The following is a 26199-nucleotide window of genomic DNA, read 5'->3' as shown; positions in this document are numbered from 1 at the left end:
GGGCAGAAGACCTAAATAGACATTTCTCCAAATAAGATATACAGATTGCCAACAAACACATGGAAGAATGCTCAACATCATTAATCATTAGAGAAATGCAAATCAAAACTACAATGCGATACCATCTCACACCTGTCAGAATGGCCATCATCAAAAAAATCTACAAACAATAAATGCTGGAGAGGGTGTGGAGAAAAGGGAACCCTCATACACTGTTGGTGGGAATGTAAATTGATACAGCCACTATGGAGAACAGTATGGAGGTTCCTTAAATAACTAAAAATAGAACTACCATACGACCCAGCAATCCCACTACTGGGCATATACTCTGAGGAAACCATAATTCAAAAAGAGTCATGTACCACAATGTTCACTGCAGCTCTATTTACAATAGCCAGGACATGGAAGCAACCTAAGTGTCCATCGACAGATGAATGGATAAAGATGTGGCACATATATACAATGGAATATTACTCAGCCATAAAAAGAAACGAAATTGAGTTATTTGTAGTGAGGTGGATGGACCTAGAGTCTGTCATACAGAGTGAAGTAAGTCAGAAAGAGAAAAACAAATACCATATGCTAACACATATATACGGAATCTAAAAAAAAAAAAAAAAATGGTCATGAAGAACCTAGGGGCAAGATGGGAATAAAGATGCAGACCTACTAGAGAATGGACTTGAGGACACGGGGAGGGGGAAGGGTAAGCTGGGACAAAGTGAGAGAGTGGTAGTGTATATATGGACATATATACACTATGAAATGTAAAATAGATGGCTAGTGGGAAGCAATCGCATAGCACAGGGAGATCAGCTCAGTGCTTTGTGACCAGGTAGAAGGGTGGGATAGGGAGGGAGGGACGGAGGGAGACGCAAGAGGGAAGAGATATGGGGATATATGTATATGTATAACTGATTCACTTTGTTATAAAGCAGAAACTAACACACCATTGTAAAGCAATTATACTCCAATAAAAACGTTAAAAAAAAAAAGCCTGGAACCAAAGGAACTCCTCAGATAAGGTGAGACAAAGGTTTCCCACCAGGGGAGCCCCAGGGACCTTTAGTAATCTGGTCTCTGAAGTGGGCAGAAGGGAGGCTTCCCTCGCATGGAATGGGGCTTGGTGAGCTGAATGTTACAGGGACTTAGGCTCGGTTTACCCTTCTCACCACAGCATCGGGCACAGTTGATTGCTGCCTCTGTCCTGAACCATGTCCTCCATTTGACCAGAGAACTCACTCCTGTTTACCTGCCACCTCACTGGCTGCTCCTGATCCCTCCTCTCTGCAGGATCTTCCTTCTCTTCCCCAACTCTGGATGACCTAAGCCTTGGAAGTTCTCCCCTCCTCTCTACCCTCATTCCCTACATGATCTCATTTAGTATCAGGGTTCTCACTATATCTGCAGGCTGATGACTGACATAGCCAACCACCATCTCAATGTGACCACGTGGATGTCTATCAGGCACCACACACACAGCATGTCCCAGACAGTCCTCCCGGAGTAGATGGTTGGTCCCACCATCAAAGTACATCCCAAATGTGAATGCTTCTCAGCCAGTCCTCTGCTCCCTGTCAAGGCACTGGCACCCCTGCCTGGATTGCGCCAGCGGCTTCCTGAGTTCTCTGCTTTTGCCCTTGTTCTTTCCTACAGTCTGTTCTCCACATGGCAACCAGTTATCTTTTAACAAAACAAATCAGATCCTATCACTACCTTGCTCAAAACCCTCCAGTGTCTTCTGGTCACAGAACAGAAGCTGGAGCTCTTGCCAGTGGCCTCTGAGCCATGATCCAGTGCACCCTCCCCTCCAACCTTCTCTTGACCACCTTCCCTTTGCTCGCTCTGCGCCTGACACACTGGTTTTCTTTTTTTTTTTTTAATGTGGACCATTTTTAAAGTCTTTATTGAATTTATTACAATATTGCTTCTGTTTTATGTTTTGGTTTTTTGGCCGCGAGGTATGTGGGATCTTAGCTCCCCGACCAGGGATTGAACCTGCACCCCCTGCATTGGAAGGCAAAATCTTAACCACTGGACCACCAGGGAAGTCCCTACACTAGTTTTCTTTGCTGCTTCAAACGTGACCTCAGAGCCTCACACTTGCTGCCACTTCTGCCTGGAACACCGGAATAGCTCGTTCCCTCTCTCCAAGTTTCCTCTGTCTCCTTAGAAACATCCTCCCTGTCTATATTAGTTAACAACACTCACTCCATCCATTCTATCCCTTTATCCTGCTTTACTTTTCTTTGTCACACTAACCACTACCTATATTATCACAGAAACTTGTCTCCCTCAGTAGGATGTGAGATTTCTAAAAACAGGAACTTTTTGCTGTAGTTCACTGCTTTCTGCCAGGACTCAGAACAGTACCCAGCACATGGCGGGCGATCAGCAAATATCTGTAAACGAGTGAATAAACACATGCATAAAGGAAATAACCATAATTTGTGTAACACGTTGGCTGTGACATGTAGTGGTTCAATGGTTTTTAAACTACTTTTGATTTTGTTGCTAAATGATCTGGCTCCTGAAACAAAGCAGGCTGTAAAGTAAGTCATTCTGTTGGAGAATTAAACACATCTGGGGTCAAAACATGGTGCTCTCCCATGTCTCTGATCCAAAATGGATTTCAGAAATCTAGCTAACAGAGGAGCCTGGATAGAATTAGAACAATAGGATTTTGGAGCTAGAAGAGACTTCTCTCCTCAACGGAGATATATACCCTCCTCCTCCAAGAGCAAACACCAACTGTTCCTCCCAGCGTGTGTCCTGTGGGCTCACCTGTCCCAACCTTGCTCACCAAGGCATCCTCCCAATATATGTGCCTCTCCCAGAGGAATCCCTCTTCTAGTTGCTAAAAAAATACCTCCATATCATTACAGAATTACATAAGTTTTAATAGTAGCCACCATGTATTGGGCCTTAACTACTTGCCACACACTTGACATTCACTTGTTTACTCCTCAAAGCAACCTGGTGATGTGGTATTGTTAGTAGTCTCGTTTCACAGATGAGGAAACCATAGCAAGCAAGGCTAAAGGAGATGTCCAAGGTTACAAAGCTAGTGGGATATGGAGCCAGGATTCAACCTGAGGTTCTGATCTCAGCATCCATGCTCTTAATGACCTGCACAGTCTCTGCTCTTAGCTAGAAGAGGCCCTAGAGACCACCTAGTTCAAGTCAAGTTCGGTGACTTGGCTAAGGTCAAACAGCAGGCAATGGACAAATGCGGAGGAAGGCGGGTCCAGGTCTATGTTTCCTGTTCTCTCCAGTTGGCTTGAAAGATTTCAGTGAGCTATATCTGCCCCTGGAGAGTGGGCAGCAAGGAAGTTTTATGGTGGAACCAGTCCTAACTACTAATTGCTAATTTAAGACCAAAGGGGGAAATTGTCTTGCGTACCCTATAAAAGAGGGTAGGATTTAAAGTAAATATCTGGAACTTTATCTCAGTTTAAGTGGCAGAGTATGCCTTTTGTATTTGAAATATTTTTTCCTTTTTAATCCTTTCACTACAAGGTATTGTGTGATGTCTATGTAAAAAGTACCTTTAATAAAGTTTTTCTCTGTTCTCAATTAGTAATTATGCTTATTTTAAACCTGGTGCAGGGCTTCCCTGGTGGCACAGTGGTTGAGAGTCTGCCTGCCAATGCAGGGGACACGGGTTCGAGCCCTGGTCTGGGAAGATCCCACATGCCGCGGAGCAACTGGGCCCGTGAGCCACAACTACTGAGCCTGCGAGTCTGGAGCCTATGTTCTGCAACAAGAGAGGCCGCGATAGTGAGAGGCCCGCGCACTGCGATGAAGAGTGGCCCCCACTTGCTGCAACTAGAGAAAGCCCTCGCACAGAAACGAAGACCCAACACAGCCATAAATAAATAAATAAATAATTTTTAAAAAAAAAGTATAAAATAAAGCATTAAAAAAAAACCCAAAAAAAACCTGGTGCAGACTGTACCCTCTATGTTCCTTAATTTTGCCACATTCAAAGACTACTGTGTGCACCCCTGATGGAGTCTTGGTGGCTAAATAGCATTGCCAGGACTCACCCTAATGTCCCAATCCCCAAGCACGCAAGGTGAAATATATGACCTTGAGCAAGTCAGCCTCTCTGAGCCAGTTTCCTCATCTCTAACACAAGGGATGGGCCTGGCTGGTCTCTATCTTACTGGATGGTGCCTTCTGATTCTATACCTAGAATAACAACAGTCACTATTTCTTTATTACCAGGCACTGTGCTAAATGTTTTATGTGCATTTCTCATTAAATCCTCACAACATCACTATGAAATAGGTACTATTATTATCTCATTTTTACAGATGAGGAAACTAAAGTTTAGAGAGGTTAATAAACTTGCCCAAGGTCACACACTCAGCAGGTGAGTGGCAAGGTGGGATGCAAAGCCTGGCAGCGTGCCTAGATCCTACAGTCGCAACCAGCATGAGGAGGTAGTGTACTCCCTCACAGAATCACGGAGAGCAGAGGTGCCACAGAACATCTCCCGTCACAGTACAGATGGAGACACTAGGGCCAAGAGAATCTGAGTGACGTCCAATGTCACATTACCAGGCAGTGGCAAAGCCAACAAGAACTCTCTTCTTGGCCATTTACTGTGGCTGTTCCATCAGGTAGATTCTGGAGAATGGACGTCTCTCTCATCAACAAGATTTTGATTAGACTCTGGGCCTGGTTTACTTACCTTTTGTCCAGGAATATATTAAAACTAGTTTGGGGAAGTGGTATGCATCTACCATGCATTAGATTTATACATTTTCATGCTAGACTTAAGCCTGATCCTATATATCCTTTTTTTTTTTTTTAACTTTATTTGGGATTTGTTTTCAGAATCCAATCTGGGTTTCACAAGGATGCTATTGGTTGTCAATGTGCTGTTCTAGTTCTTCTCCACAGGAACTTTCCCCACAAATCCACTGCCAGATGGGTCTGCAGAAGGCTGAGGCTGAACTGAACTTGAAGTGTCTGCATCTTCTCCCACATGCTAAGCCCTAAAACAGTGTTCGCCTTCACATCATCTACCGACTTCTGACCTTTAGGTTGCTTTTATTAGGGGAATGATTCTCAACTCTGCCTGTACATTAGAATCATCTAAGGGAATGAGAAAAAAACTCGTAATTTGGGACCATTGAAACCTTTGGAAGCCCAAAAACCACTGAAGGCGTTTGAGCAGCAACATGATGTGGGGAATAGTATATTTCAGGAAAGTTGTGGTCAGGTTGCCATTTCCATAATTAACTGGAGGGAGATTTTTACATATTTTTTGGAAAGATCCAGGTCTTCTGTTCTTAACCTCCCAGTTTTGGATTAATCTTGAATCATAGGTTTCCCATGCACCCTATTCGTTCTTCTCATGGTTCCCTGAGGGATTTATCTCACTTTCATTTTGCAGTTCTCACTCCACATAGAGCAGCTTGTGGAGGAGCATGTACCTCTATACTGTTTTCTCCCTACTTTATTATTAATTTTGAAAATATATTTTGTTCACGTTACAACATTCAATACAGAGTAAAAAATGAGTCTCCCTACTTTCTTACCTCTTAGCCTTGGTTTTCCTCCCTGGAGCCCAGTTTCCAGCTCTTGGGGTATCCTTGCAGAGACGGTTTCTACATATACAGGCAGATATTACGCATATGGATTTACCTAAATGGCAACCTTCTAAACACTGATCAGTAACTTGCTTTTTTCCCCTTTCTCTTTCATCTCCAAATTTAAGCATGCAGGCTCTTCTTCTAGGTATTTTTTTAAGGGAAATAAAAAGGGCAATGACAAGGCTCATAGAGGATCCAGAACCTTAAAAGTTGTCATAATCATATTTCTGAGTTCCTTGCTCAGTAGTACTTGGAGCTTCCTGCTCTCTCCCTTTCTCCTCTGTACCTGACGGTGAGCTCTCCAAACCTTATTGTTGCTCCCCCAACCTCCTGGGTCCCTGACCCGATTCAGCATTTTTTCCTCTCCTTCCTTCATGAAAGTTCCTTTCACTAGGAAGTGGCCCTGAATTTACAGTTGAGGTGAAAGAAACAATGCTTATGAATAGGAGGCCACTCAGGGGCCTGCCTAACTTCATTTGGGAATTATACATCTCAGGGGAATTTAGGATCCATGGTCACCCTGAGCAACCTTTCACTTAGTAATTTAGGCAAGTGACAAGGGTCTGAGCTATGATGTTAAAAGCTGGAATTCAAAGGAAGGGGTAAACAGAAGAGACCATGCAAAGAGAAATGTGATGCAACTTGATAACCGACTAGGTTCAGGGAGTGGAAAGAAAGTAATGAACAACTTTCTATGCCTTAGAATTTAAGATTTTAAGCTCAAGCAACCAGAAGAATGGTGGGATCAATGTTAAACAAGACATTCTTTGTAAAGGCTTTCAAAAGCCTTATTTTTTTTCTAGGTTGAATACACTACTCATCAAATTTCCGAGGCGGACCAGACATGGGAAAATCTGTGAGGTAATGGGGTTTGTCTCTGACCCTTCTCTGCACCTTTTCTCCTTCACTCTTCTGCCTGATTCCGTGGGCTATTCTTCCATGCGGCTGCCTGTCATATAACCCTGCCAAAGTGATGAACAGTATCAGGTGTAGGCTGATAAAGGCAAAGCTGTGCCCTCTCTCGGGAGTAGCTACATTTTAAAAGGAGACTCATGAAGAAATAAAGCCTGAAGACAAAAAAAGAGTGCACCTACAAGAGTGAAATTAATGGATCCTAGGGTGCATTTTTTTAGATAAGCTGGTAGTCTTCAAATCACACCAGTGGTTAATCACAAGGTTAATTCTGTTCCATTGGAACTACTTATTTCAAAGCTTTTCTTGCCTGAACAGATTACTGTATACTGATGGAGCTTTAGGTCTATTATTGTGTGAGGTACAAAGTTACTTTCTAGCCATCCATTTATTTACTTTAGAAGATAAAATAGACATCAAATAAGTTTCTTCCATATTTTCTGACAGTCTGTTTTGGTGGGATTTTTTTGTGGTCCATAATAGGGCTTTCCCTACTGGGATTATGTAATGTTTAATTTCTTGTTGAAGAACAATGAAACCTCCATCACCACATCCAAAGCTTTAAGAGAGATACATTGCTCTTTCTAAAGAGACAATTCCCCACATCCTCAGTTAAATTGAATGCAACTGAAACAACTGAGTGAGAGAGCAACTCAGACCAGAGCAGAAGCTCAATAATGCATGCATACAACCAACAGTCACCGATTCCAATCCAGCTGGGTTTACCAGAGGTCCAGCTAAAGGAGATACTGCTTCACCTTCTCCAGGCATCTGATGTTGAAAATATTCACACTGTATAAGAAATAGAATGGAATAATGGTGAAAAGCAGGAGCTCTGAAGCCAGGCTATTTGGGTTCAAATACTAGCTCTGCCAATCACTACTTAGATGACCTCAAGACATTTATTTATTCTGCTGTGCCTTGGATTCTGTAAAATAGGAACCATACTAATACCTATCCTACAGAATGGTTGTGAAGATGAAATGACATAATACACGTACAGCACTTAGAACAGTGCATGGCAGATAGTTAACGCCATATGAGTGTTAGCTGTTAGTGGTTTTACTTACTAGTTCAAACATTTCATATTACTTCAGATTTTGCAAGCATTCCATTTTGCAATTAATTTAGTTTGTTAAAATGAGACAAAAGAAAAAAAACAGTATCTAGTTTCTGTCTTTAACCATTTCAAGTTTCTCTCTGATGTCCTAGGGTCTAGTAATGGCATCCACATGTGGCAAGGGACTATAGCAGTTAGGCCACACACTAAATGGCAGAGATGTCAGGGGACCCTTCAGAGTCATCTTTAAATACTCATTGCCTGTCAGCATAGATAAACCCTTTTTATACCCCTTTACTGTCATACTGTCCACTGGCAGGAGATCCAGTTTCAACTGAATTCAGCCAACAACTTTTCACTTCTGCTTCAAGCAAGCACCCCTGACAATGGAGACAAGGCAGTTAAAAAAGAAATATATTCTACATTCATGTCTTTTTTTAAAAAAAAATAATGTATATGCCAAAGTAAGATTTTTAAAGAGGTGACATGCCAATATTAGTTTCTTCAGCTAAAGGAGATACAAAGTCCATCTGAATATATAATCTCAATGAAAGGCAGCTCTGTGATACCTCGGGGTTTGGAGAAAACTGTTATCATCAAGGACTTGGGAACATCTGAAGATATACTGAACGAATGGGTCTTTTCATCATGATGTCTTATTATTATTGCACTGTGGAGCTACACAAATATTTGTTGAATATTTGTGCTAGGTGCTTTGCCTCTGTATGAAATGCCTTTCACATAAATGTTCATTAATGTTTTTGGTGTGTTGAAAAGTAATGGTAATCTAAAGCATTTAAACTGCATGGTTGAAAATATTTTATTTAGAATTATTATTATTTAGATATCGCATCCTCTATGTTTTGGCCTTTAACTAGGGTAGCTTTTTCTACAATACCATAGCAGGCGAATTTTGTATTCCATATTGTTTTAAAATTTCTCTCTTTGTGGAGTTCAGCAGGATTCCAGAAAAGAAGCAAAGTGAGTTTAGTACCTTTACCTTTTAGCTTAGCTAACAAACACCAAATTAAAGCCACAAATAACCTCCAGTTTGTACTGCTATTGATAAAAAATTCACTTTGATAGCAGTATTTTTAGGTATGAAAATGGAGCATATTTGAAAGAACCCCAGAGATTGCACCTTTTCTTTGAGAAGACAAATCATTTCCTGCTGGAAATATAAGGCTGAATCAAATACTGATGTTAGAGGTCTAATAAATCTTGTTGATAAATTACGCAGAAGCACATATAATATGTCTAAAGGGTAGCTCATGCTAGGAGAATATATTAAATAAATTTACATGCATAATATATATTTTCTTCCTTCAATCAACTTTCCAAGAAACTGAATGAACTATTTTAACTTTAAACCAGCCCAGAGATGGCTCTGTTTCATATCCTATTCCATGTTACCTAAACTTTTATTCTTTTCTCCTATTTCTAGAAAGACTAGACCTTATACTGGATAATGGGATACCTGGCACAATTTAATTTATCCAAAGATCTCAAAAGGCCATACATAGAATAATGTGAGTTTTACCAAAGAAAAATAGGGTTCTTCAGAGTCACATAACATGTAACATGAGGGCTGGAACAGCTCAGCAGGCAACAGCTAGGCTAAGAATGATGTTCCTTACTCTACAGCTGTGTTTGTTGAGATATCACTTAGAGGCTCTCTCTCAGTACTGAAATCACGAAATAACTAAAACATCTCAAGCCATAAAAATCAATTCACAGTCTCAGCTCTTGGGTATGAATTAAGAGGCATCCAAACTTTAAAGATTCTATAGGCAATAAAATAAATTATTCGTGATAAACTTTTTCGGTGATTAGCTTGTTAGCTTACTGATAGTGTATAATAAGCCCATTGGGGAATGGAAGAGAACTGGTGAATTTTTGGTGAGACTGGGGGTAAAGCATTATGGGTGGGACACAGTGACGTTAGGGAGCTGCAGAATTGCCAGCACAGTGGACAGAGGTAGCACTGAGGTAGTTGGGAAGGAATGTGTGGGGTGGGGTAAGATGGAAGGGGCCTTGTGAGTGAGATGGGAAATTTATTGGGGGAGGAAAGAATATAAAACACTCTCTCTCTGCAGATATATATGCATGTAGGGTGTGTGTATATCTTTCCCTCTCTCCTACCCTAGGCTGGCTCTGGCTAGTGATCCAACCCAGCACTAGTGTGGTCTTCGGTAGATTTTTTAAAAACTCTAAAATATGGTTTTTAAATAAACTAAATCTTTGTTTGAAATAATTTTTATGTAGAAAAAATGATAATTTTATGATCTAGAGATATTTTGACAAATTTCATCCAAGTGTTCTCTGTGTTTATTGTATTTCCGTAATTGGGATTATGCCTATAAGATTTTTAAGAATGTGCATATATGTTTCTTTAACTACAAAAAAAAGCATTAAATATTCCCTTCCTAAGGAAGGGAATTATGATTATCTTGAATGCTGTTTTTTCCCTGTGATAAAAACTAAGTCCTATAGCATGCCTTCTACTTCCCTCAAACTCCTGCCCTTTTGTCATGGTTTAATCATTTGCTTTGTACTTTTAGCTGTTATTCAGAAGTCCTTCTCCCCTGACCCCCCCCTAAAAAATGGGGACAAGGAAATTTCACCTGAATAGGCTGCTCCCTTGTGTTCATGTTTTTTACTCTCTTCTTTCAGAGTTGAACCCCATCCCATCCCCTTTCCTGTAACACAGCATGATTGTTGTTGGTTGTAATCTTTACTATAGTGCAAGGCAAATCTTAGTAACTCAGATGGTTGACATGGACTAAACTGTCTTGTTCAGACCACCCTGTAAACCCCTTCCCTAGTTTTCAGCGCTTGGGCGTAGAAGGGGGCAAGGGGTAGGGGTGCTGCTTGCCTGTCCTGAAGGCTTTTATTTTATTGTGGTAACACTGGTTTTTAACATTCTATAAATTTCATGTGTACTACATTGTATTTTGACTTCTATATACACTACAGCTTGCTCACCACCAAAAATTTAGTTTCCATCTGTCGCCATACAGTTGATCCCCTTCACTCATTTTGCGCAGGGCTTTTTAACCCCACGCTAGGTTGACTTCTTCTTCCAGACAGAAGTTTCTTGTTTCTGGAGAAAGAGGATGTTTTCCTGTCTGGGTCCAAGTCCATCCATCCCTTTGACATCAAAACTGCTTTACCAGTCTTCTAAGACCAACCGGCCTGCTGTCTTCTGGGCTCTACCAGGAAATCAACAACATGCCTTTCTCTCCTGGCCCTGGGCCTCCAGCTCCTTATCCAACGTACTAATCAGAACCAACAATCTCCATTAGCAGATTCAAGTTTATTCTTCCATGTCCTTGCTGTCAAGTTCTTACATTAGTGAGCTGAGTGACCCCAGCCTCTCCCTCTATTCAGTTACCTCACTCTGGTTCCCAGGAGTGTATTTCTACACCGACATCTTCTCTGAAAAGCCTCCTTGTTGCTGCATACCTTACCCCTGTCCTTGGAATATCTAAGTCACAGCAGGGAAGGTCATCCTTCATGAATCACATTGTTCATGTACTCATAGCATGTTAGAAAGTTAATCGCCTTTTCCTGGGAAAACAGAAATTTCATATGGCTCAACCTAATAAATGTCGTCAATAGGAAAATAAAAAAATTAGTCATAATCTATTAATTCTCTGGCATAATACTCTGGCAGTGAGAATGAATGAGCTAGAACCACATATATCATCATAGGTAAAACTCACAAATATATTGTTGAAGAAAAAAGGAGGAATATACACAGTATATCATGACTACAAAATTTGAAGGCTAGGCACAACAGGGACTTGCCTGGCAATCCAGTGGTTAAGACTCCGCTCTTCCACTGCAGGGGGCACAGGTTCGATCCCTGGTCAGGTAAATAAGATCCCACATAGCGCGCAGTGTGGAGGGCGCTCCCCCACAAAAAAAATTTATAAAAAAGAAAGGTAGGCACGACAATACTACATATTTCTTGGGGATATATACACACACACACACACACACACACACACACACATACATATACATATAGTATGAATATATTTATATATATACATATACATATAGTATGTATGAATATATATACATATAGTATGAATATATTTATATACATATGTATGAATATATACATACAGTATGAATATATACAAACATATGTAATATGTATACATATAGTATGAATATATTTTTATATATATAATATGTAATAAAAATATAAATAAGTACATGGAAATAATAAACACACTGAATTCATGGTAGTAGTTACATCTAGCAGGGAGAACAGAAGTAGCTTCAACTGTATTGGTTAATGTATATTTCTTAAGATGGGAGAAGATATGTGGGTGTTCATTATATATTTTATAATTTTATGTATGTATAACAAATAAAAAGAAAATGCCTTCCAGCTTTTGCTGTAAAAAGCTGGTTAAAATATTTTATTAACGTTAGCTGAAATTTTGATAGAACCATTTATTATTTGCCTTCCCACAATGCACTGTGTTGGCCAAAAAGTTCATTCAGATTTTTCATAAGATGTTATGGAAAAACCCAAACGAACTTTTTGGCCAAACCAATAAAGTTCTGGTAAGAAGTTGCTGGCTCTATTTTCTCAGGAAGATAAACTTTATGTCATTTTAAGTTAATGTAATACTCTTTTTCTCTTATTCCAAGCACAAGTCACAGTAGGAAACTTCAATCCTAATTAAAACCAGCTCCTTTCTTTCCTAAAACTAACTGTGGAATTAATGTGGATCTGGCACTAAGTTTCTTAACTGGAACAAGCAAACTGGTTATGATTTCTGCTTATCTCTACTCAGGTTTCAGTGTTATAAATCACCATTGGCCAATAATAAAATCATATTTTAATGAAATATAACCACCATTAATATTATTCCTGAATTTATGAATTCTTCATTAAGATATTCAGAGAGTATCTTCCACCTTATTTACCTGGCATCAGAGTGGTGCCGAGACCATGGGCACAGCTACCCAGATAATTAAAAAATTAATCTCTGTTATGAGCTGGTTCACGTGTACCTTTTCTTTAAGTTTCTTTTCTTACACATAATTCTGGTACCATGAGTAGCCACTACAAGCCATAATTAATAATGTTTATATAGTATGAGCATTTACAAAGTGTTTTCAATCTGAGATAATCAGTTAGAATTCCTTTGTTGTAATTTTCTGTAATATAAACCATATGCCACTAACATATATAAAATTCTTGAGAAAATTATTAAGTAAATATTTAAAAATCACACATTCCAAATAACAGTAGAAACCATAAAACTTAAAATTATATCCTATCCTAAGGAAGGAATGAAATAAAAAAAAATCTTTAATGGTACCCCTAAAAATATCACACTTTGAAGACAATAACATATATATATATACATATGGAACTATGACATAAAAGAGCATAATATTCCTGTGAGGTGAAAATAGTCATGTTATTAGAGAAATACTAGGTGCCCCAACTCTCAACCACCAAGTTCCTCATTAAGTTCTCAAGATAGTAAAGGTGTCTGAGTACATAGCAACTTCAGGTCAACATTTTATTCACAATAGAATGGAATTTGGGAAAAGATAGATGTCAAGTGTAAGGTTAGATATAAAAACTAATAGCCTAGGGGCTTCCCTGGCGGCACAATGGTTAAGAATCTGTCTGCCAATGCAGGGGACACAGGTTTGAGCCCTGGTCCGGGAAGATCCCACATGCCGTGGAGCAACTAAGCCCGTGCACCACAACTACTGAAGCCCGCGCACAGCAACGAAGACCCAATGCAGCCAAAAGTAAATAAATAAATACATAAATTTAAAAAACCTAATAGCCTAAATGTATATAACTTGCTCTCAAATGGTTCATTAAAAAGTACACATACAAATACACACAAAGTAAATAATAAAGAAAATTAAGTAAAATGTTAATAACAAGTAAATCTGGGTAAGAGGTATCTGGGTGTTTTTTGTACGATTCTTATTCTTGCAACTTTTCGATAAGTTTGAAATAACTTCCAAATAAAATATTTGTAAAAAGTTAATTGCCCTATTTTGGGGTTTAGGGGAGAGAGCGGACAGGAGGAGGGAAGGAGAAGAAAAGGGGGCAGATTTTAAGTTTCCAGCCAAGTACACAGGAGTCCCCTGAGGCCTAGACCCTATAATAAGCTACAGTTCTGCTATTGATTGTCACATATCATTAATTACAGGAAGAATGATTTTAATATGGCCATATTTTCAGGGAAGAAATTGTCCCTTTCTGGCCTTGGTTCAGAATTCGAAACCTTGGTTTTGAGTGTAAGATCCTATTCTAAGATATGCCCAATTTTCAGAATATTCCTGGAATGATGTAGAGAGGCTGATAGCAAAAAGGGAAAATGCAATCATTTCTGATGGTTTCAGTTTCAGGCAAGTCCCAGACAACCTGATTGGTAGGACAGCCACTGTTAAGACTTCAGTCTGTCAAAACTCATAAAAGGCCTAAGACTTCATCTTACTTGCAAGCTAGTTTCCTGGATGCTGACAGAAGACATGAGATTCCTGAGTAAGATATGAAAGCCTATTACAGCAAAAGCAGTGGCCAGAGTGTCAGAGGTTTGCAGTGGTTCCCTATGCTCCAATTCCCACAGGGGTGATGTGAATGGGCCTAGACGTAGAGGGAGCTGTAGTGGGTTGCATTACAGGAGAGCAACAACAAGCTTGGGGTACCTGCTGTTTTAAAGTAGGAAGCAGGCAAGTTTGCTCTTTGTCAGGGAGGGAGACATTGCCTTATCCTTCAAGGTTGCTCACTGCAAAAACAACCCTGAGAAACGGCCCAGATAAAGAGAGGTCAGGGCCTTGCTGGAGTGCAAGAGTCTTGGAGGACTGTTTTGCAAGCGTCTCTTCTCAATAATAGATAGCTAGTGAGTAGCACAGTGCAGGTTATCAGTCATAGCCAAAACATTTTCAGGATGGAGCTAATGGCAAGTGGACTGTGCAGGAAAATAGCAGACAGGAAGGATGGATGGGAAGGCAAGTATAGCTCATCTAAGGTCTTATATTTGATTAAGAAGTAGAAGGGGTAGAAGAAGAGAGCAGGTGCCTACCAAATAAGGAGGGTGGAACATTCCAAGGAGGATGGGAAAGGTCTCTTTTACTTGTATTGTCTGTTTTTTTCCCTTAGTAGCTGCTTCCTCTTCCCGAGCCTTCCCTTTTGCCCTCTATGGGATGGCACTTTGGTGGCTCGTCCTGCTTTGGACTGCTTCCTCTGAGATGTCCTCCACTCCTAGATATTAGCTGTAGACATTTGCATCTTGCCCCCCTTTTGCATCCTAGGGCTCACTGAAGGTTCTGGTTTTACAATAAAACTAACAGAATTTAATTTCTCAAATGTCTAAAAACCTCTCAGTCCCAATATTTCAAAGGAACAGAGACACTACAATGATCAGTTTTATTATTCTTTTAATTGAAAATATTTTAGTTTTTAGTTATATATGGCTTCCATCCATTCCACATTTATGTGTCCTGGTACTGTGTTCACGCTAGGGATACCAACTTTAACAAGTCAGTGTGCCCATTTCCAAAGATTTTACAGTCTCTGCCTAGAAAATCCAAGAGAATCCATAAACTATTATAATTCTTAGGCAAGTTCAGCAAGGTTGCTGGAAATGTACCAATATTTGAAAAATATATGTACTAGTATTTAGAAAATATAATAAAAAGACACCTTTAATTATAACTAAAAAGATTATAAGGTATCTAGTAATAATCTAACTGTAAACAGGATGTTGATTTGGACTCTTCTGTTTTGTTTTCCCAGAACTGTTAAGACCCAAAGCAAGGACAAGTGACAAGTACACCACCTACAAGAACACTACCACTAACCAACCACAAATGGGACCAGACTCCTCCCTCTAGGGAATGCAAAATTACCATCATCCACCTCCACTCCTGCCCAGTGTATAAGGTAGAGCACTGACAAGGACAAAGAAGAAGTGGTCAGAGTGGACTTATGAGGCATGTGGTAATTCATGGTTAACTGAGTAGGGGTAGATAGGGCAGTTGGTTCAAGAAAGAGACTAATAAAGATTGGAGATGCCTAACAGTGGGTTCTGTAGCTGGTTGTTGGCTCAGCTGCAAAATTTGTAGGCCAACGCTGATTGTCATCTAAATGTGGAAAGGGAGTTCTTGGGAGTGGCTTGACATTTGTTCCCTGAGATTGGGGTCATATTCTAGGTATACAATCTATGCATAGTCACCAACCCATGGAATTTCAATCAAAATCTCAAAAAAGGATTCATAGGATTTGATAAATTGGTCCTAAAGTTCATTTGGAAGAATACAGGACCAAAAATAGCCAAGATTTTTTTTTTTAATCAAAAGAAATGTAGTCTACCAGAAATCAAGACTTAGAAATCTATAGTAATTGGGAAAATGCATTGTTGTTGAGGAGAAAGACTAATATACCACCAACTCATTCACACATGAGGATGTGATATATGAGAATGGTGGCATTAAAATTTAGTGGAGATAGGAAGGACTGTATAGTTTTTTATTCATAAAGAAAAATGATACCGTATTTCCTATGTCATACCCTAAACAAAAAGAAATTCCAGATGGTTAAAGACTTAGTGTGAAAAAGCTAACTTCTAAAGCTTTCAAAAGAAATTATATGAAAATATCTTTTGACCTCAGGGTACAAAAAGATGTCTTTAAAAAGCCACAAAAAGTACAAACCATAAAGAAATATAATAGTAAATATGAATGCACATTAAAATTTAAAACTTCTGTATGGTAAAACTCATTATACTCAAAGTTAAAGGCAACCTACAGATTGGGAGAAGATATTTATAGTTCATATTATTAATATAAATCAATAAGAAAAGAAATATTCTAAACAGGCAAAGGATATGAACAGACAATAGATGAGGAAACTTAAATGGCCAATAAATATATGAAAAAAATGATTAACCAAAGAGATAACTGTTTCACACTCACGTGTGAACTGCAAAGATTGTCAGCATCTATTTTTGTTGGAATATTAGAGAATTTTAAAACAACAATGATTACTATGTTAAAGGCTCTAATGGAAAAGGTAGACAACATGCATGAGCAGAACAGGAATTTCAGTAAAGAGATGGAAATAAGAAAGAATGAAATGGAAATGCTAGAAATAAAAAGCCCAGTTATAGAGCTGTAGATGCCTTTGACATTAGTAGACTCAACAGAGCCAAAGAAAGAATCAGTGAACTTCAAAGACAAGGCAATAAAAATTATACAAACTGAAACACAAAGAAAAAAGGACCGTGTGTGGGGGTGGGTAATAGAACAGAAGCATCCAAGGGCTGTGAGACAATATTAAATTATTAAGCATGTATGTAAGTGGAATCTCAGAAGAAGATGAGAAGGAAAACAGGGCAGAAGAAAAATCTGATAATGACTGAGAAGTTTCTAAAAGTTCCACAGATGAACCTGATGATCAGTCAAGTTTAATAACCACTGGGTAAATGGTAGGCAATTCCTCCCCAATCCATGAACTAATAATGCAAGTGAACTGCAAGAGTGGATAGAAGCTTATCAGAGGTATCTGCTTGTTCATTGTTTTAATGAGGCATCAATCATGCTGACAAGTCAACAAAGTAGAACACTAAAGAAGAGGATTTTGTTTAGAGCCAGAAAATTCTCTATGGTAAGGGTGTCAGTCTCTGATTTCTAATAAATTTGGGGGGGGGGGAACAAACCATCTTACTCTTCCTAAACCATCTTACCCTTCCTAAAAGAGGTACAGCTACACTAGCTTCACACCTTTATCAGAAAGTGACTGTAAGCTACTTTATATCTATGTGTTCCTTTTCTTTACAAGCACATAATAGTCCTATGTGTCTGACATACAACAACTATTTATAAATATTTGTTGAATGAATTTAAAAAATGAGCAAAGAAGAAAAAATGACACCTGGAACTTTTCTCAAAAGAAGCAAGGTTTGAGTACAAGAATGGAAACACTACCCTTTTAGGTTTATACACCACAATCTACAACTATATATGCTTCTATATCTGCTTTTTAGCACCTCACAGCAACTAATAACTGATAATAGTAACACTAACTCACTCATTCTTTCATTATTTTAACATTTACTGACAGCCTCCTATGAGGCTAGGGCCTATACTGAGGGTGCAGAAACAAAAATGAACAAAATATAGTTCTCAAGATGCTCACACTCTGTGTCCCCTGGCATCAAGCAAGTACTAAATAAACATTTCTTGGTTAAAAAAAAAAGATGCTCACACTCTAATATAAGGAGATAGTAATATAAACAAATAATTATAATATATTCATAAGTGCTATGTTAGTATCACATTTTAAATGGAAAGAATGTCCAGAATATTCTTTTTTAAAAGGTAGAAAAATTCATAGTAGCTTTCAGTAATATTAGTGATTAAGGACATGGGTTTTGGAGTCAGACAGACCTGGATTCAAATCTAGGCTTTACTCCATATATGCTATGAGACACGGGCAAGTCATAATTTCTCTGAACCTCAGCTCCTTCCTCTGCAAAATGGAGATAATGCCAGTTCCTACCTCATCCTGTTGTTAGGTGGATTAAATGAGATGAAGAATGTAAACTACTTAGGACAGGCCTTGCACAAAAACAACAGATGGTTGGTGGGAGGGTGGGGTGGAAATGGTAGTAACACTAATACTTCCTTTATAATATATAAAATTTTAACCCTTAATTACCTGTAAAGGGGATTTATCAAGAATTATTTACTTCTTAAGGATCCTAGATAGCTAATATTTTATTTTAACAAACTTATTATACCAAGAACTGGGAGTAGAAAGATCAGTAAGACACAGTGCCTATCCTCCAGCAGAGGTATTATCAGTGATACCTGTTAGGGCACGATTTGTAATCAACAAAGATGCTACAGTCACCAAACTGTTAAAATAGAAATGGAAGTATAAATAAATGCTTCAAACACACTTGCCCTCCCTTAAGCAAGAATGCTTCAAAGTAAAGTGTCACTTGGGAATTTTGATCTATGATGAAGTTTTTACAAGTTGTATAACTTCAGATAGCATCCTGTAAGTCCCCAAGCAGTAAACTGGGAGCTATTTGACAGGTCTGTCATTTGCTTTTTCTCATTCTTCAGAAAACTCCAGGGATGCACTGTCTCCACTTATGTAAGCCTTTGTATCTACGCTTTTGAACATTTCCCTTTGTTAGTTAAAAATAACCTGGATTGTTCACAGTTCTCTTTTTTTGTTCTGATGTGTCTTTAAATGCAGCTGCATGCAGTTTCACAGCAAACAGTTTAATTGTGAGCTTAAAGAACTCAGTTAAAATTTGGAAATTGTGCATTTTATGTAACTCATGTCCAGGATGGAAAAATGCTGGTTATTAATTTTTACTTTTTATTAGTACCAAAAATAGACTTTACACTAATTTCCTTTTTTGTTGCTAAAGGAGGAAAAAAAAAAAGAGAGAGAGATTAGGCTGGCCAATCTCTTCTGGTAAAGAGGTACTAGGTAATTTGGATCTACCTTCTTACTGAGGGTAATTAGAAAGTTGGACAAAATATTAATATAAAGATATATGCTTGAAATCACTTGAGAGACAACTAGATAGTAAAGAACTGCCAGGCCAAGATCTGGGGAAACTTGATGGCCCAGTTACTTTCTCTTGGATGAGTTTAATGACTCTTGAGGGGATTATTGAGAAAATAAGCAGTCCTTCTGACACCCATATGGTGCTAGGAGGATAGGAACTGGAGTCTGGGACTGGCCATAGAGGAAGGCCAGGTGAACCTCCTCACTTTAGCTTAGGACCCTTAAGGGCTGTATCCTAGGAGTAAGGTCAAATCAAAAGTAGACAGGGTCTATAAGGGCTGCAATGCAACTTTGAAATATCTCCATTCCTAAAACTGGATTGAAGTAATCCTATACTGATTGCTGGGCCAGAAAATAGTAAAAACAAATCCTCTCTGGACAAAGGTATCATTTTTTTAAAAAGCCTTCAAATTATTTCTATAATCACAAATAACTAGGTACATAAGGGAAGAAGACAACATAAAGAAAACCTACAGAAATAACAGACATTAGAAATAGGGAATACTTGATTTATCCAGATTTATTCCAGATACTGGAATTATCAGACACAGACTATAAAGGAACTATCCTTACTATTTTTAAGGAGATAGAAGACAAGATTAAAAGTTCTGACAGAAAGCTGGAAACCTTAAAAAAAATTGGAAATTCTAAAAATGATAAATATATAACAGAAATCAGGAACTTATTCAATGGGTATAACAGCAGATTAGACACAGATTAAGTGAATTACAAAGGAGGACAGAAGAAAATATCCAGATTAAACACAGATAGACAAAGAATGGAAAACAGAAAACAAAAATTAAGAGACAAGGAGGAGGGATTTCCCTGGTGGTGCAGCAGTTAAGAATCCGCCTGCCAATGCAGGGGACACGGGATTGATCCCTGGTCCGGGAAGATCTCACATGCTGCAGAGCAACTAAGCCCATGTGCCACAACTACTGAGCCTGTGCTCTAGAGCCCACGAGCCGCAACTACTGAGCCCACACGCCGCAACTCCTGAGCCCACATGCTACTGAAGCCCGTGTGCCTAGAGCCCATGCTCTGCAACAAGAGAAGCCACTGCAATGAGAAGCCTGCGCACCGCAGTGAAGAGTAGCCCCCACTCGCCACAACTAGAGAAAGCCCACACACAGCAACGAAGACCCAACGTATACAAAAAAAAAAAAAAGAGAGAGAGTCAAGGAGGAGACACTGAGATAATCTAATATGTAGGTAATTGGAGTTCCAGGAGGAAAAGAAAGAAAACAGGCCAGAAGAACTTTTTAAAGAAAGGATGACTTCGAATGTTCCAAAACTGATGATAGATATCAAGCTACAGATCCAAGGAGCCCTTTTGGATTCCAAGGAAGATAAATTCTAAAAAACTCATAATATCACCACATATTCTAAAAACATTAAGAGGACAATAAACACATACTATGAACAACTTTATGTCAATACACTAAATAATTTAGATGAAAAGGACACAATTGAAAATCTGAATAACTCAATGTCTATTAAAGAAGTTAAATCTCTTATAATAAACCACCCCACAAAGAAAACTCTAAGCACATATAATTTCATTGGGGAAATTTGTGAAACATTAAAAAGAGAAAATACCAATCTTACATAAACTCTTTCAGAAAATAGAGGAGGAAACACTTTCATAAGGCCAGCATAAACACATATCAATATATGAAAATCTGACAAAGACATTCCAAAAAAAGAAACTATTAACCCTCCTGAACAGTGATTACAAAAATCTTTAATAAAACACTAGCAAATCAAATCTAACAGTATATTAAAAAAAAATCATGATTAAGCAAAGGCTTATCTAGCAAGGTTGATTTAATGTTTGGAAATCAATCAATGCAATTCATCAAATTAATAGAAGAAAGGAGAAAAATCATCACTTCAACAGGTAAAGAAAAAGCATCTGACAAAATTCAACTCCAAATCAAGATTAAAAACTCTCAGCAAATTTGGACTGGATGAGAACTCCCCTCAGTCTGATAAAAGGCATCTACAAAAACCCTGCAGCTATCATACTTAATGGTAACATCAAACTTAATTAATGCTTTCCCACTAAAGACAGGATCAAAGCAGGGATATCTGCTCTTACCATTCCTATTTAACATTGCACTGGAAGTCCTAGCCAGGGTAATAGAACGAGAAAAAGAAATAAAGGGCATACATATCAGAAAAGAAGTACACTGTTTCTATTCACAAATAATATGGTTGTTTACATAGAAATTTCTATGGATTCTACAAAACTATTAGAACTAATAAATGAGTTTGGAGAGTTTGGAGGACACAAAGCAAATACACAAAAAATAATTATACTTTCATAGATTAACAGCAAACTACTGTAAAGTAAGATAAAAAAATTAAATACTGTCAAAAATATAAGCTACTTTCAGTATAAATTTAATAGAAAAAATGCAAAACATCTACACTGAAAATTACAAAATACTGCCAAGAATTAGAGACACAGAACATGTTCACCACTGAGACATGGGAAGACTCAATATTGTTGTCAATTCTCCCAACTGAGCTATAGATTCAAAGCAACTCTAGTCAAAATTCCCAGAAAAAAGTCTTTGTACAAATTGACAAGCTTATTCTAAAATTCACATGGGACTATAAAGGACCTAGAATATATAAAACAATCTTGAAAAATAACAAATTGGAGGGTTTACAGTACCTGACTCCAAGACTTACAAAAGGTACCAGTAATCAAAGCTGTGTGGCACTGGCAGAGGACACACAATTAAAACAGTGAAATAGTAGAAAGCCTAGAAATAGACCTCCACTCATACACTCATTGGATTTTGACAAAGGCAATAAAGCAATCTCTGGTGGCCATAAAAATGCACCATTCAGATCTCCTGCTGGGGAAAGCATACTTGACTAAGGTAAGGCCCCAGCTGCTGCCCTTCTGGATCTATTATGTTCAGGCAAAGGCCAAGTTTACCTTTCACTAACCCTAGCCAATGATTTAGCACAGCAGGGTTAGTAATACTGGTCCATTGCTCTAACAAGGCAACTTTGGTATAAGGAGTCCCCATAGGCCTGGCCAAAACTTTCTTAGAACAGCACTGCAGTTCAAGATACTTTTCAACCAATCATCCTTTCCCCTCCTCTCCTTTCACCATCCAAAGACCTTCTCTGGCCTCCCTCCCCTTTCTCCTTCATAGGCATTACCCTCAGTAAATATCTAGTACATCTAATCTTGTCTTGGCATATGCATCTCAGAGGACCCTAAACTAACACAGGTGGTAATGGGAGTAATCTAAGAACACAAGTGGTAGGATGGAGTTGTAGACTGGCTTATTAATTACCTGGTAGGCAAAGAGGAATGTCATTCTGAGTGGTATGTGGGGCATGGATAGTCCCTGGCACAGTGTAGTGGCCAAACAGTTAAAGATTTCACCAGTGGTGACCTGGGAAAACATGCTGGGGAGGTGATTGCCCTTGCCTGTGTATCGATTCAGGCATCTCAATGAAATGGGGAGAACAATGTCTAAAAAGACAGAGGAACTGGCTGATTACTGCCAAGTTGCTATGATGCTCTACAGAGGGAGGATGAGAAATGAGGGCTGTTAATGAGCAGTTAAAGTCTATGGGTGAGATATTAGTTTGGTAGCTTATAAAAAGGCCCGTATTTCTAGCTGTAGAAGAACAGATACAACTGAGTGGCTGACTGAAGATCTGTTCATTAGAGCCACAGAGTTCTAGAAACATTTAAATGCTCAGATGGAGGTCTGCTATGCCGAAACCAGGAAGAGTGGCATGACGGCACATGAGCAGAGTGGCCATGGTGGCAGAAATGAAGACCATGTGATGGGCTTCCACTTACCAAGGCCAATCAAGCCACTTCTGCCTCTGAATGGCCAACATGTTAGCAGCCAATCTGATTCTAAAATTTATATAGAAATACAAAGGGCCAAGAATAGTAAAGGTTATCTTAAAGAAAAACAATAAGGTGAAAGGGTTTGATTTCTTGGCTATCAACACCTTCTATAAGGCTAAAACCATTAGAAAAAACTGTGATACTGGTATAAGAATAGACCAGTAGAAAAGAATAAAGTCTATAAATAGACTCATTTATTTGTACCTATACTGTCATCATTACACAGTCATATCATAAATCATATATCAATATAAATACATATGTATATTTATTTTTTGTCTATGTTTACGTATTTTTAATAAATTGGCCTGTAGAGCAGTGGGGAGAGGATAGTCTTTTCAATAAATGGTGCTAAGTTGATTCCATATCCATATGAAAACAAAATGAAACTTAACCTCACCTCATATGGCTCACAAAGATCAATTCCAGATGGATTACAGATCTAACTGTGAAAGGTAAAATAACAAAGCCTCTAGAAAACAATATAGGAAAATCATATAACCTTGGCATAGGGAAATATTCCTTAAATACGGCACAAAAAGCACTAACCATAGAAAGATTGATAAAATGAACTATATTAAAATTAGTAACTTATTTTCAAAAAGCACCATTAAAGTGAGAAGACAAGTCACAGAGAAGGAGAAGATATGTCTAATAAAAACATGGAAAGATGCTCAACATTAATAATTAGGGAAAAGAAAACTTAGACCATGAGACACTGCCACAAACCCACTAGAATAGCTAAAATTAAACAGTAATATCAGAAGCTGGCAAAGATAAAGAGCAACAGGAATTCTCAGACTGCTGGTAGGAGAATAAATTGGTACAACTTTGGAAAATCGTTTGGCATTACTACTAAAGCTGAAGATATCATATCCTGTGATTTAGCAATTCCACTCCTAGGTATATACTTACCAGAAATGCCTCCACATGAACAAGAAATATATGCAAAAATGTTCATACCAGTATTACTTCTAAAAGCCTCAAACTGCAAACTAAAATATCCATCAACAGTAGAGTAGATAAATTGTGGTATATTTATACCATGGATCACTATTAGAAATGAAAATAAACAAAGCAGTTTACATATAATAATATAGTTGAATTTCACAAACAAAATTTTAAGTAAGAGAAGTCAGACACTGAAAAATTCCACTTATATAAAGTTCAAAATATAGGCAAAATTAAATTATTATATTCAGAAACACATGCTTAGGGGGTATAAGTCTATAGAGAAGCAAGGAAATGATTACCATAAATTAGGATAGTGGCTACCCCTGAGGGAAGGGGTGGTAATTAGGAAGGGCATGAGAGAGGCTTTCGGAAGTAATGACAATATTCTTGACCTGGATGGTGGTTACATTTGTATTCACACTGCAGTAAGATTACTGAGCTGAAAATTTTAGGCACTTTTCTGTATGCATGTTTTGCAATAAAAAAGATTAAAAAACCAAACAAAAGGAATGGTCTGGTCTTTGATATCAAGATGAAAGGATTAGTACTTGCTTAGTATGCCCTTATCTTTGAGTTATTTTATTGATAATGGTTAAGTAGTTCACATTGAATTATTCAGATTCTTTTACCGAGACCCTATGCCACACATTTCTAAGATGGTTGGCTAAGGGTAAAAAAACAATTTATTGCCAAAGAGTTGTGGAAAATTAACCAACCCAGGAATCAAATCTAAAAATATGGCCTCATTTTAATACGCTCTAAAAAGCAAAATTAATAGAATCACATCACACATAGTACTTATTTTTTGAGCTGAGTGTCTTCAAAAGAAAACGGATTCTTACCAACAAAGTAAATGAGGCGGAAGAGATAATATAGACATGAAAGGGGTAGATAAAAAGTCAAATTCCCCAAAGCCTCCCCTTGTTGCTGCTTTGTTTTGAATTAGAACCTCCATGGCAGAATTATCTTTGACAAAATCCTTAGAAGAAGATTTCTAGATCTGAAAGATAACAGAATAAAGGGTAGCTGAGCATGTTAAAATGGGAATAGAGCAGAGATTCTGCAGATATAACAGGATAAAAGGAGAAACTGCATAATAAACTGAGGTAGAAAGAAAACCAAGACGGTGTTGAGCCTAAGGGTGGTGGAATGTAACGTCTTAAAGACAGAAGATTCTTCTGCATGATTTGACAATCCAGGAGAGCCTACTAGAGTATACTTAATGAGAAAAGGAGATCAAACTAGTATTATGGTAAATTAGATGAGAAGAACTTCAACATGGAAGTTTAAGCATGGGATTAAGATACTAAGGAGATGGTTCTTCCATCTCACAATACAGTCAAAACCCAACTCTAGATAAATCCAACTGTTTCTTTTTGACAATTGTCTTCAGACTGCTGGGGAAAAAAATCACATACTGCAGACTAGAACCACTATAAATTCATGGTCACCCATCTCAACAATGTTTTCAATATTGCATGACAATTTCCTATTTCCCTGGAAAGCTCTCTCCCATTTTTCACATGACTACTTCAAACCTTCTCTACTTTTCTTAAAACTGCTGTCACTTCTCTTGCTCCCCATTTACCCTGAGCAGTGTCGTCATCTACTTCAAAGAGAAAACAGATGCCGTTTGAAGGAAACTTTCTCAACTTTTTTGGCACCAGAACTTCAAATCTTTTTTACACATTCATCCTTTCCTCCTTCCTGCAGGCAAGGTTTCCTTTTACAAATGTAAAATTAATCCCTCCCTCCAATCATGTCAGTAATCCCTTCCCTGCTTTATGTCCCAAACTGCATTACTCATCCTCCCAGACCTGCTCTTCCTCTTAATGGTCCTTATATCAGTAAGCTAGGACTCTGGAAATTATCCTTGACTCCTTCCTCTCCAATTACCAAGTCCAGTGTATTCCACATCCTAAATATCTCCTGAACCTATTTCATTAACCATCTCCTCTGTCACCATCATCCCCAATTATTATCTGTCATCTACTGTACCTGCCTAACTGGTCTCAACCTCCAAGTGTACTTTTAACTCATTTACCACTTTGCAGCTGCCAATCATCTTTCCAAAATGCTACTCTGATGTCAGTTCCTCAATTTTACTGCCCACAGAATATAATGCAAGCTCCTTAACAGGAGCTCCTATTACCTTCTCAATATAATATTACCTATTACCTTCTTAGCT

The 26199-nt window shown here is 38.2% G+C and overlaps 1 long non-coding RNA gene across 1 annotated transcript in view; it reads right to left on the bottom strand.

Moving 5' to 3' along the window:
* The window catches only part of LOC309667197, a 403215-nt gene that overhangs the window by 325626 nt on the left and 51390 nt on the right, over positions 1–26199 (bottom strand). The gene's annotated exons all lie outside the window — the stretch shown is intronic.

Source organism: Balaenoptera physalus (assembly GCF_965194825.1).
Source record: "Balaenoptera physalus genome assembly, chromosome: 9".
Classification (NCBI taxonomy): domain Eukaryota; kingdom Metazoa; phylum Chordata; class Mammalia; order Artiodactyla; family Balaenopteridae; genus Balaenoptera; species Balaenoptera physalus.
Note: the sequence above shows the minus strand (reverse complement) of the source record. Positions and strands in the feature narration are given on the sequence as shown.